At 58.7% G+C, this 9940-nt stretch overlaps 1 protein-coding gene across 1 annotated transcript in view; it reads left to right on the top strand.

The window, feature by feature from the left end:
• The first annotated feature begins 2408 nt into the window (after positions 1-2408).
• Positions 2409-9940, top strand: part of SLC39A7 (solute carrier family 39 member 7) — a 79895-nt gene continuing 72363 nt past the window's right edge. Inside the window, exon 1 of the mRNA XM_069635245.1 lies at positions 2409-2699. The gene's annotated coding sequence lies outside the window, so the exon portion shown is untranslated. The remainder of the gene's footprint in view (positions 2700-9940) is intronic.

Here is a 9940-nt window from a genome sequence, read left to right as displayed (position 1 = left end):
ATATCTGGAAAGTGGGAGATTGTATTCTCATAAAGAACCCTAGATTCACTCCCAAATGTGTAGAAAGCAAATACATTGGTCCCAAGAAAATATCTGCAGTAAGAAACAATGTAGTAATTGTAGAAGGGGGGGGGAGTGTTGGTCAATGTCCAGAATTGTGAAATGTCCAGAATGCATGAAGGACAATGCACATGATAAACATGACAATGGTGAATTTGCTAATAACAGCATCAGAGACTCTAGTGTCATAGATAAGTGTTCCAAGGATGACAACAATTCAAGGTCTGCAGCAGAGACACATTCAAATAGAGTCAAGAACAAACCCAGCTGGTTTAAGGATTATTATGTGGAGTAAACAGCTGTATGCACATAAGGGATGAGATGTGTTATGATGTAAGTGTAAGTTAAAACAAGTTCATAAAAATGTATTACCAGATCCTAGTTAAGCATTGAGCTGCACTATGAGCTCATTAAGTTCTAAGAATGTTATTCTAAGAATGTTGATGGGTTACAGTTCAGACTGCAGGGAGAGAGCCATGTTGGCACTCGGCTCTCATAGGCCGCTGTCGCTGTAATGAAATAAATTACTGCTTCTTCATCACTGCTGCCTGGAGCCCTTATTTCCTCAGCTGACTTAGCACACCGCGGTTTGAGTTGGTTTTTGAGACATTGTGTGGGAATGTGGGAACGCACTTCTAAGCAGGCGACCCTCCTCCGCTTCCCTGGAGTCATGGTCAAGGACCTGGTTTTGCACAGAGTCCGGCGTCTGCGCCATTGCAGCCATGCACAGACTGCCAAAGACTGCACACTCGGCGGCCCGCTCCGCGGTCTGGAGTGAGTCTTGTAGAACCACAGCAGTGGTAGCACCTCCCAGGAACAGTTGAAAGAGAAGAGTGACTGCCAAAGACTGCACACTCGCAGCCACACTCCACTGCTGTGTATTTATGTACATCTTAATTTGAGTGAGTCCTAGAGTTTTATATTTATTTGAGAACTAATATTTTGCTGGACTCTATAAGGAAACCCCCACTGGGTTTGCCTACGGATGTAGGGGGGAGCAAAAGACGTAACTAGTGTTGAAAAGATAACCAAACAGTGGTATGCTCCCAGACTGTCTAATAGATCCCAAAAGTGGGAACAATTGTCCAAATGTCCAAAGTGGTAAAATCTGGAAGCCAGTCCTCCTTATCTTTTTTTGTGTTTCGGTGGTTATGTGTTGCCACCTTCATCGGGGCAAATTCATGATGCCCTATAGGGAGAAAGAACCCAAAAGAAAAGGAGTAAGTTTGAATCTAAAAATGTTGGACTGCAATGGCGCAGGCTTGAAAATACATATTGTTTGTTTATTATTATATTATGTTACAAAACAAGCTTGCTAGAAAGTTTAGAAAGCGATAGGTTCTGCATGAAACACAAAAAGTGTTAAAAGACGTTAAAAGACCCCAAAAGTGGGAACAAATGAAATATCTATTCCTCACCTAGAGAGGTTTAGGTTGAACAGTCTCTGGGAACGTGAGACAGAGAACTGCACTTCTTATTTTTGAGCATTTGAGTACCTGCACTTCTCAACAAATGAAAGAGAGCACTGGTACTCAACTATGTTGCAAGGTGAAAGTTAAAGCTTTTCAGTTCCCTTTATTGCAACTTAAAGGACTATTCTTCTGCAGCCTTTGTTGGGGAAAGTAGCGTCCTCTCCCTCCTCCACCACCCGCAGTGCCCAGAATGTCTCCTTCAGGGCCCACCCTACTGAACAAAATAAGGGACAAATGTGCATTGACTGTGTTCTCAGCACACTAGGCACAGAACATTGTTTCGCTAAGTGGGCTTCACCTTTTACCATTGGTGTTCTTTGACGGAGCAGGCATTGTTTTGGAAAGCCTGGGAAGTTACTTTTAAGATGTTTCTTTGTTTTTAGCAGTGCCTATTCTAATGTAAATGTTAGTAATTGGAAGTGTGACGTTTTCTACTGAAAACTCACACAGAGCTCCGGTTTCCTACCGAATTTCTCATTAGTCAATGAAAGCTAGCAATAATAAAACTCCCCTTCTGAAGCTTAGTTTAAAGCTGTATCTGCTAGTCTGATTTGCAAAAAAGAAAGTCATTTAATATAAATGTTCAAGCTTGCTTAACACGATGCATAACAATGAATTGGAAGTGTGTGTGAAAGGATCTCAGATACACTGTTTTATCAAGGTGTGTGCTCCTTGGCACATCATTTAATATCAATGGGCGTTGCCTGCAAAGAACAGGGTGTGACTAAACGGGACTTCTGCCCAAGGCGTGCGCCGAAGCTTGGCGAGCACCGGCACTTCCTTTTCTCCATTTAAAGCAGTGTCTACTACGCACCACATGCATGTGGATGCAGCCCCTGTGCGGGAGACAAGAAGCACGCGCACCTGTCACAATGAAGACTGGGACACGTCAACATCCGGGGTGTACGCTCTGTACACGCGCCACTCCAGCAGTGGCGACGACAATCCGCTCCTTCCGGTGCGCGAGGCGAGGTGCACCGCTCCATTCAGTCCCCTGGCACACTTCCGCCCCACTGGAGCAGCGACTTCCGCTCGTGGCCCCGCCCCTCAGTGCGCGAGGTCCCTCCCCTTGCTGGAGGAACTGCTGCCACGTCTGTGTGTGAGCGGGACCCGGAGCCGGTGCCAGTGCCAGTGCCAGTGGAAGGGTCCGGCGGAAGCAGACGGGAGGTACGCCCGGGCTCTTGCGATGGGTCAAGTGTAGACAGGCAGCTTGCTCCTAGAGGTGTGTTAGGAGGTGACCAGGTGGAATGATTAAGCAGAGGTGCGCAGTGAAGAGGAGAGGCGGACTACAAAGTGACAGGGGATACGTCCAAGAAGGGGCTGGGCTGGTAGGGGGATACAGGCAGAGAAGGGGATGGGCTGGTCTGGTAGGGGGATACAGGCAGAGAAGGGGCTGGGCTGGTAGGGGGACACAGGCAGAGAAGGGGCTGGGCTGGTAGGGGGATACAGGCAGAGAAGGGGCTGGGCTGGTCTGGTAGGGGGATACAGGCAGAGAAGGGGCTGGGCTGGTCTGGTAGGGGGATACAGGCAGAGAAGGGGCTGGGCTGGTAGGGGGATACGTCCAAGAAGGGGCTGGGCTGGTAGGGGGATACAGGCAGAGAAGGGGCTGGGCTGGTCTGGTAGGGGGATACAGGCAGAGAAGGGGCTGGGCTGGTCTGGTAGGGGGATACAGGCAGAGAAGGGGCTGGGCTGGTAGGGGGATACGTCCAAGAAGGGGCTGGGCTGGTAGGGGGATACAGGCAGAGAAGGGGATGGGCTGGTCTGGTAGGGGGATACAGGCAGAGAAGGGGCTGGGCTGGTAGGGGGACACAGGCAGAGAAGGGGCTGGGCTGGTAGGGGGATACAGGCAGAGAAGGGGCTGGGCTGGTCTGGTAGGGGGATACAGGCAGAGAAGGGGCTGGGCTGGTCTGGTAGGGGGATACAGGCAGAGAAGGGGCTGGGCTGGTAGGGGGATACGTCCAAGAAGGGGCTGGGCTGGTAGGGGGATACAGGCAGAGAAGGGGCTGGGCTGGTCTGGTAGGGGGATACAGGCAGAGAAGGGGCTGGGCTGGTCTGGTAGGGGGATACAGGCAGAGAAGGGGCTGGGCTGGTAGGGGGATACGTCCAAGAAGGGACTGGGCTGGTAGGGGGATACAGGCAGAGAAGGGGATGGGCTGGTCTGGTAGGGGGATACAGGCAGAGAAGGGGCTGGGCTGGTAGGGGACACAGGCAGAGAAGGGGCTGGGCTGGTAGGGGGATACAGGCAGAGAAAGGGATGGGCTGGTCTGGTAGGGGGATACAGGCAGAGAAGGGGCTGGGCTGGTAGGGGGACACAGGCAGAGAAGGGGCTGGGCTGGTAGGGGGACACAGGCAGAGAAGGGGCTGGGCTGGTAGGGGGATACAGGCAGAGAAAGGGATGGGCTGGTCTGGTAGGGGGATACAGGCAGAGAAGGGGCTGGGCTGGTAGGGGGACACAGGCAGAGAAGGGGCTGGGCTGGTAGGGGGACACAGGCAGAGAAGGGGATGGGCTGGTCTGGGGATACAGGCAGAGAAGGGGCTGGTAGGGGGATACAGGCAGAGAAAGGGATGGGCTGGGCTGGTCTGGTAGGGGGATACAGGCAGAGAAGGGGCTGGGCTGGTAGGGGGACACAGGCAGAGAAGGGGATGGGCTGGTCTGGTAGGGGGATACAGGCAGAGAAGGGGCTGGGCTGGTAGAGGGATACGTCCAAGAAGGGGCTGGGCTGGTAGGGGGATACAGACAGAGAAGGGGCTGGGCTGGTAGGGGGACACAGGCAGAGAAGGGGCTGGGCTGGTAGGGGGACACAGGCAGAGAAGGGGCTGGGCTGGTAGGGGGATACAGGCAGAGAAAGGGATGGGCTGGGCTGGTCTGGTAGGGGGATACAGGCAGAGAAGGGGCTGGGCTGGTAGGGGGACACAGGCAGAGAAGGGGCTGGGCTGGTAGGGGGATACAGGCAGAGAAAGGGATGGGCTGGGCTGGTCTGGTAGGGGGATACAGGCAGAGAAGGGGCTGGGCTGGTAGGGGGATACAGGCAGAGAAGGGGCTGGGCTGGTAGGGGGACACAGGCAGAGAAGGGGCTGGGCTGGTAGGGGGACACAGGCAAAGAAGGGGATGGGCTGGTCTGGGGATACAGGCAGAGAAGGGGCTGGGCTGGTAGGGGGATACAGGCAGAGAAAGGGATGGGCTGGGCTGGTCTGGTAGGGGGATACAGGCAGAGAAGGGGCTGGGCTGGTGGGACACAGGCAGAGAAGGGGATGGGCTGGTCTGGTAGGGGGATACAGGCAGAGAAGGGGCTGGGCTGGTAGGGGGACACAGGCAGAGAAGGGGATGGGCTGGTCTGGTAGGGGGATACAGGCAGAGAATGGGCTGGGCTGGTAGGGGGACACAGGCAGAGAAGGGGCTGGGCTGGTAGGGGGACACAGGCAGAGAAGGGGCTGGGCTGGTAGGGGGATACAGGCAGAGAAGGGGATGGGCTGGGCTGGTCTGGTAGGGGGATACAGGCAGAGAAGGGGCTGGGCTGGTAGGGGGACACAGGCAGAGAAGGGGCTGGGCTGGTAGGGGGACACAGGCAGAGAAAGGGGTGGGCTGGTCTGGTAGGGGGATACAGGCAGAGAAGGGGCTGGGCTGGTAGGGGGATACAGGCAGAGAAAGGGATGGGCTGGTAGGGGGACACAGGCAGAGAAGGGGCTGGGCTGGTAGGGGGATACAGGCAGAGAAGGGGATGGGCTGGTCTGGTAGGAGGATACAGGCAGAGAAGGGGCTGGGCTGGTAGAGGGATACGTCCAAGAAGGGGCTGGGCTGGTAGGGGGATACAGGCAGTGAAGGGGCTGGGCTGGTAGGGGGATACAGGCAGAGAAGGGGCTGGTCTGGTAGGGGGATACAGGCAGAGAAGGGGCTGGGCTGGTAGGGGGATACAGGCAGAGAAGGGGCTGGGCTGGTAGGGGGATACAGGAAGGGGATGGGCTGGGCTGGTCTGGTAGGGGGATACAGGCAGAGAAGGGGCTGGGCTGGTAGGGGGATACAGGCAGAGAAGGGGCTGGGCTGGTAGGGGGATACAGGCAAAGAAGGGGCTGGGCTGGTAGGGGATACAGGCAGAGAAGGGGATGGTCTGGTCTGGTAGGGGGATACAGGCAGAGAAGGGGATGGGCTGGTCTGGTCTGGTAGGGGGATACAGGCAGAGAAGGGGCTGGTCTGGTAGAGGGATACATCCAAGAAGGGGCTGGGCTGGTAGGGGGATACAGGCAGAGAAGGGGCTGGGCTGGTCTGGTAGGGGGATACAGGCAGAGAAGGGGCTGGGCTGGTAGAGGGATACGTCCAAGAAGGGGCTAGGCTGGTAGGGGGATACAGGCAGAGAAGGGGCTGGGCTGGTAGGGGGACACAGGCAGAGAAGGGGCTGGGCTGGTAGGGGGACACAGGCAGAGAAGGGGCTGGGCTGGTAGGGGGATACAGGCAGAGAAAGGGATGGGCTGGGCTGGTCTGGTAGGGGGATACAGGCAGAGAAGGGGCTGGGCTGGTAGGGGGACACAGGCAGAGAAGGGGCTGGGCTGGTAGGGGGATACAGGCAGAGAAAGGGATGGGCTGGTAGGGGGACACAGGCAGAGAAGGGGCTGGGCTGGTAGGGGGATACAGGCAGAGAAGGGGCTGGTCTGGTAGGGGGATACAGGCAGAGAAGGGGCTGGGCTGGTAGAGGGATACGTCCAAGAAGGGGCTGGGCTGGTAGGGGGATACAGGCAGAGAAGGGGCTGGGCTGGTCTGGTAGGGGGATACAGGCAGAGAAGGGGCTGGGCTGGTAGAGGGATACGTCCAAGAAGGGGCTGGGCTGGTAGGGGGATACAGGCAGAGAAGGGGATGGGCTGGGCTGGTAGGGGGATACAGGCAGAGAAGGGGATGGGCTGGTAGGGGGATACAGACAGAGAAGGGGATGGGCTGGTAGGGGGATACAGGCAGAGAAGGGGCTGGTCTGGTAGGGGGATACAGGCAGAGAAGGGGCTGGTCTGGTAGGGGGATACAGGCAGAGAAGGGGCTGGGCTGGTAGGGGGATACAGGCAGAGAAGGGGCTGGGCTGGTAGGGGGATACAGGCAGAGAAAGGGATGGGCTGGGCTGGTCTGGTAGGGGGATACAGGCAGAGAAGGGGCTGGGCTGGTAGGGGGACACAGGCAGAGAAGGGGCTGGGCTGGTAGGGGGATACAGGCAGAGAAAGGGATGGGCTGGTCTGGTAGGGGGATACAGGCAGAGAAGGGGCTGGGCTGGTAGGGGGACACAGGCAGAGAAGGGGCTGGGCTGGTAGGGGGACACAGGCAGAGAAGGGGATGGGCTGGTCTGGTAGGGGGATACAGGCAGAGAAAGGGCTGGGCTGGTAGGGGGATACAGGCAGAGAAAGGGATGGGCTGGTCTGGTAGGGGGATACAGGCAGAGAAGGGGCTGGGCTGGTAGGGGGACACAGGCAGAGAAGGGGATGGGCTGGTCTGGTAGGGGGATACAGGCAGAGAAGGGGCTGGGCTGGTAGAGGGATACGTCCAAGAAGGGGCTGGGCTGGTAGGGGGATACAGGCAGAGAAGGGGCTGGGCTGGTAGGGGGACACAGGCAGAGAAGGGGCTGGGCTGGTAGGGGGACACAGGCAGAGAAGGGGCTGGGCTGGTAGGGGGACACAGGCAGAGAAGGGGCTGGGCTGGTAGGGGGACACAGGCAGAGAAGGGGCTGGTCTGGTAGTCTGGAAGGGGGATACAGGCAGAGAAGGGGCTGGGCTGGTAGGGGGACACAGGCAGAGAAGGGGCTGGGCTGGTAGGGGGACACAGGCAGAGAAGGGGATGGGCTGGTCTGGTAGGGGGATACAGGCAGAGAAGGGGCTGGGCTGGTAGGGGGATACAGGCAGAGAAAGGGATGGGCTGGTAGGGGGACACAGGCAGAGAAGGGGCTGGGCTGGTAGGTGGATACAGGCAGAGAAGGGGATGGGCTGGTCTGGTAGGGGGACACAGGCAGAGAAGGGGCTGGGCTGGTAGAGGGATACTTCCAAGAAGGGGCTGGGCTGGTATGGGGATACAGGCAGAGAAGGGGCTGGGCTGATAGGGGGATACAGGCAGAGAAGGGGCTGGTCTGGTAGGGGGATACAGGCAGAGAAGGGGCTGGGCTGGTAGGGGGATACAGGCAGAGAAGGGGCTGGGCTGGTAGGGGGATACAGGAAGGGGATGGGCTGGTCTGGTAGGGGGATACAGGCAGAAAAGGGGCTGGGCTGGTAGGGGGATACAGGCAGAGAAGGGGCTGGGCTGGTAGGGGGATACAGGCAGAGAAGGGGCTGGGCTGGTAGGGGGATACAGGCAGAGAAGGGGCTGGGCTGGTAGGGGGATACAGGCAGAGAAGGGGATGGGCTGGTCTGGTCTGGTAGGGGGATACAGGCAGAGAAGGGGATGGGCTGGTCTGGTCTGGTAGGGGGATACAGGCAGAGAAGGGGCTGGGCTGGTAGAGGGATACGTCCAAGAAGGGGCTGGGCTGGTAGGGGGATACAGGCAGAGAAGGGGCTGGTCTGGTAGGGGGATACAGGCAGAGAAGGGCTTGGGCTGGTAGAGGGATACGTCCAAGAAGGGGCTGGGCTGGTAGGGGGATACAGGCAGAGAAGGGGCTGGGCTGGTAGGGGGATACAGGCAGAGAAGGGGCTGGGCTGGTAGGGGGATACAGGCAGAGAAGGGGATGGGCTGGGCTGGGCTGGTCTGGTAGGGGGATACAGGCAGAGAAGGGGCTGGGCTGGTAGAGGGATACGTCCAAGAAGGGGCTGGGCTGGTAGGGGGATACAGGCAGAGAAGGGGCTGGGCTGGTAGGGGGATACAGGCAGAGAAGGGGATGGGCTGGACTGGTAGGGGGATACAGGCAGAGAAGGGGCTGGGCTGGTAGGGGGATACAGGCAGAGAAGGGGCTGGGCTGGTAGGGGGATACAGGCAGAGAAGGGGCTGGGCTGGTAGGGGGATACAGGCAGAGAAAGGGATGGGCTGGGCTGGTCTGGTAGGGGGATACAGGCAGAGAAGGGGCTGGGCTGGTAGGGGGACACAGGCAGAGAAGGGGCTGGGCTGGTAGGGGGACACAGGCAGAGAAGGGGCTGGGCTGGTAGGGGGATACAGGCAGAGAAAGGGATGGGCTGGGCTGGTCTGGTAGGGGGATACAGGCAGAGAAGGGGCTGGGCTGGTAGGGGGACACAGGCAGAGAAGGGGCTGGGCTGGTAGGGGGACACAGGCAGAGAAGGGGATGGGCTGGTCTGGGGATACAGGCAGAGAAGGGGCTGGGCTGGTAGGGGGATACAGGCAGAGAAAGGGATGGGCTGGTCTGGTAGGGGGATACAGGCAGAGAAGGGGCTGGGCTGGTAGGGGGACACAGGCAGAGAAGGGGATGGGCTGGTCTGGTAGGGGGATACAGGCAGAGAAGGGGCTGGGCTGGTAGAGGGATACGTCCAAGAAGGGGCTGGGCTGGTAGGGGGATACAGGCAGAGAAGGGGCTGGGCTGGTAGGGGGACACAGGCAGAGAAGGGGCTGGGCTGGTAGGGGGACACAGGCAGAGAAGGGGCTGGGCTGGTAGGGGGATACAGGCAGAGAAAGGGCTGGGCTGGTCTGGTAGGGGGATACAGGCAGAGAAGGGGCTGGGCTGGTAGGGGGACACAGGCAGAGATGGGGCTGGGCTGGTAGGGGGACACAGGCAGAGAAGGGGCTGGGCTGGTAGGGGGACACAGGCAGAGAAGGGGCTGGGCTGGTAGGGGGATACAGGCAGAGAAAGGGATGGGCTGGGCTGGTCTGGTAGGGGGATACAGGCAGAGAAGGGGCTGGGCTGGTAGGGGGACACAGGCAGAGAAGGGGCTGGGCTGGTAGGGGGACACAGGCAGAGAAGGGGCTGGGCTGGTAGGGGGACACAGGCAGAGAAGGGGCTGGGCTGGTAGGGGGATACAGGCAGAGAAAGGGATGGGCTGGTCTGGTAGGGGGATACAGGCAGAGAAGGGGCTGGGCTGGTAGGTGGACACAGGCAGAGAAGGGGCTGGGCTGGTAGGGGGACACAGGCAGAGAAGGGGATGGGCTGGTCTGGGGATACAGGCAGAGAAGGGGCTGGGCTGGTAGGGGGATACAGGCAGAGAAAGGGATGGGCTGGGCTGGTCTGGTAGGGGGATACAGGCAGAGAAGGGGCTGGGCTGGTAGGGGGACACAGGCAGAGAAGGGGATGGGCTGGTCTGGTAGGGGGATACAGGCAGAGAAGGGGCTGGGCTGGTAGAGGGATACGTCCAAGAAGGGGCTGGGCTGGTAGGGGGATACAGGCAGAGAAGGGGCTGGGCTGGTAGGGGGACACAGGCAGAGAAGGGGCTGGGCTGGTAGGGGGACACAGGCAGAGAAGGGGCTGGGCTGGTAGGGGGATACAGGCAGAGAAAGGGATGGGCTGGTA

This window comes from Ambystoma mexicanum, chromosome 13 (genome assembly GCF_040938575.1).
Source record: "Ambystoma mexicanum isolate Mex_15411 chromosome 13, UKY_AmexF1_1, whole genome shotgun sequence".
Classification (NCBI taxonomy): domain Eukaryota; kingdom Metazoa; phylum Chordata; class Amphibia; order Caudata; family Ambystomatidae; genus Ambystoma; species Ambystoma mexicanum.
Note: the sequence above shows the minus strand (reverse complement) of the source record. Positions and strands in the feature narration are given on the sequence as shown.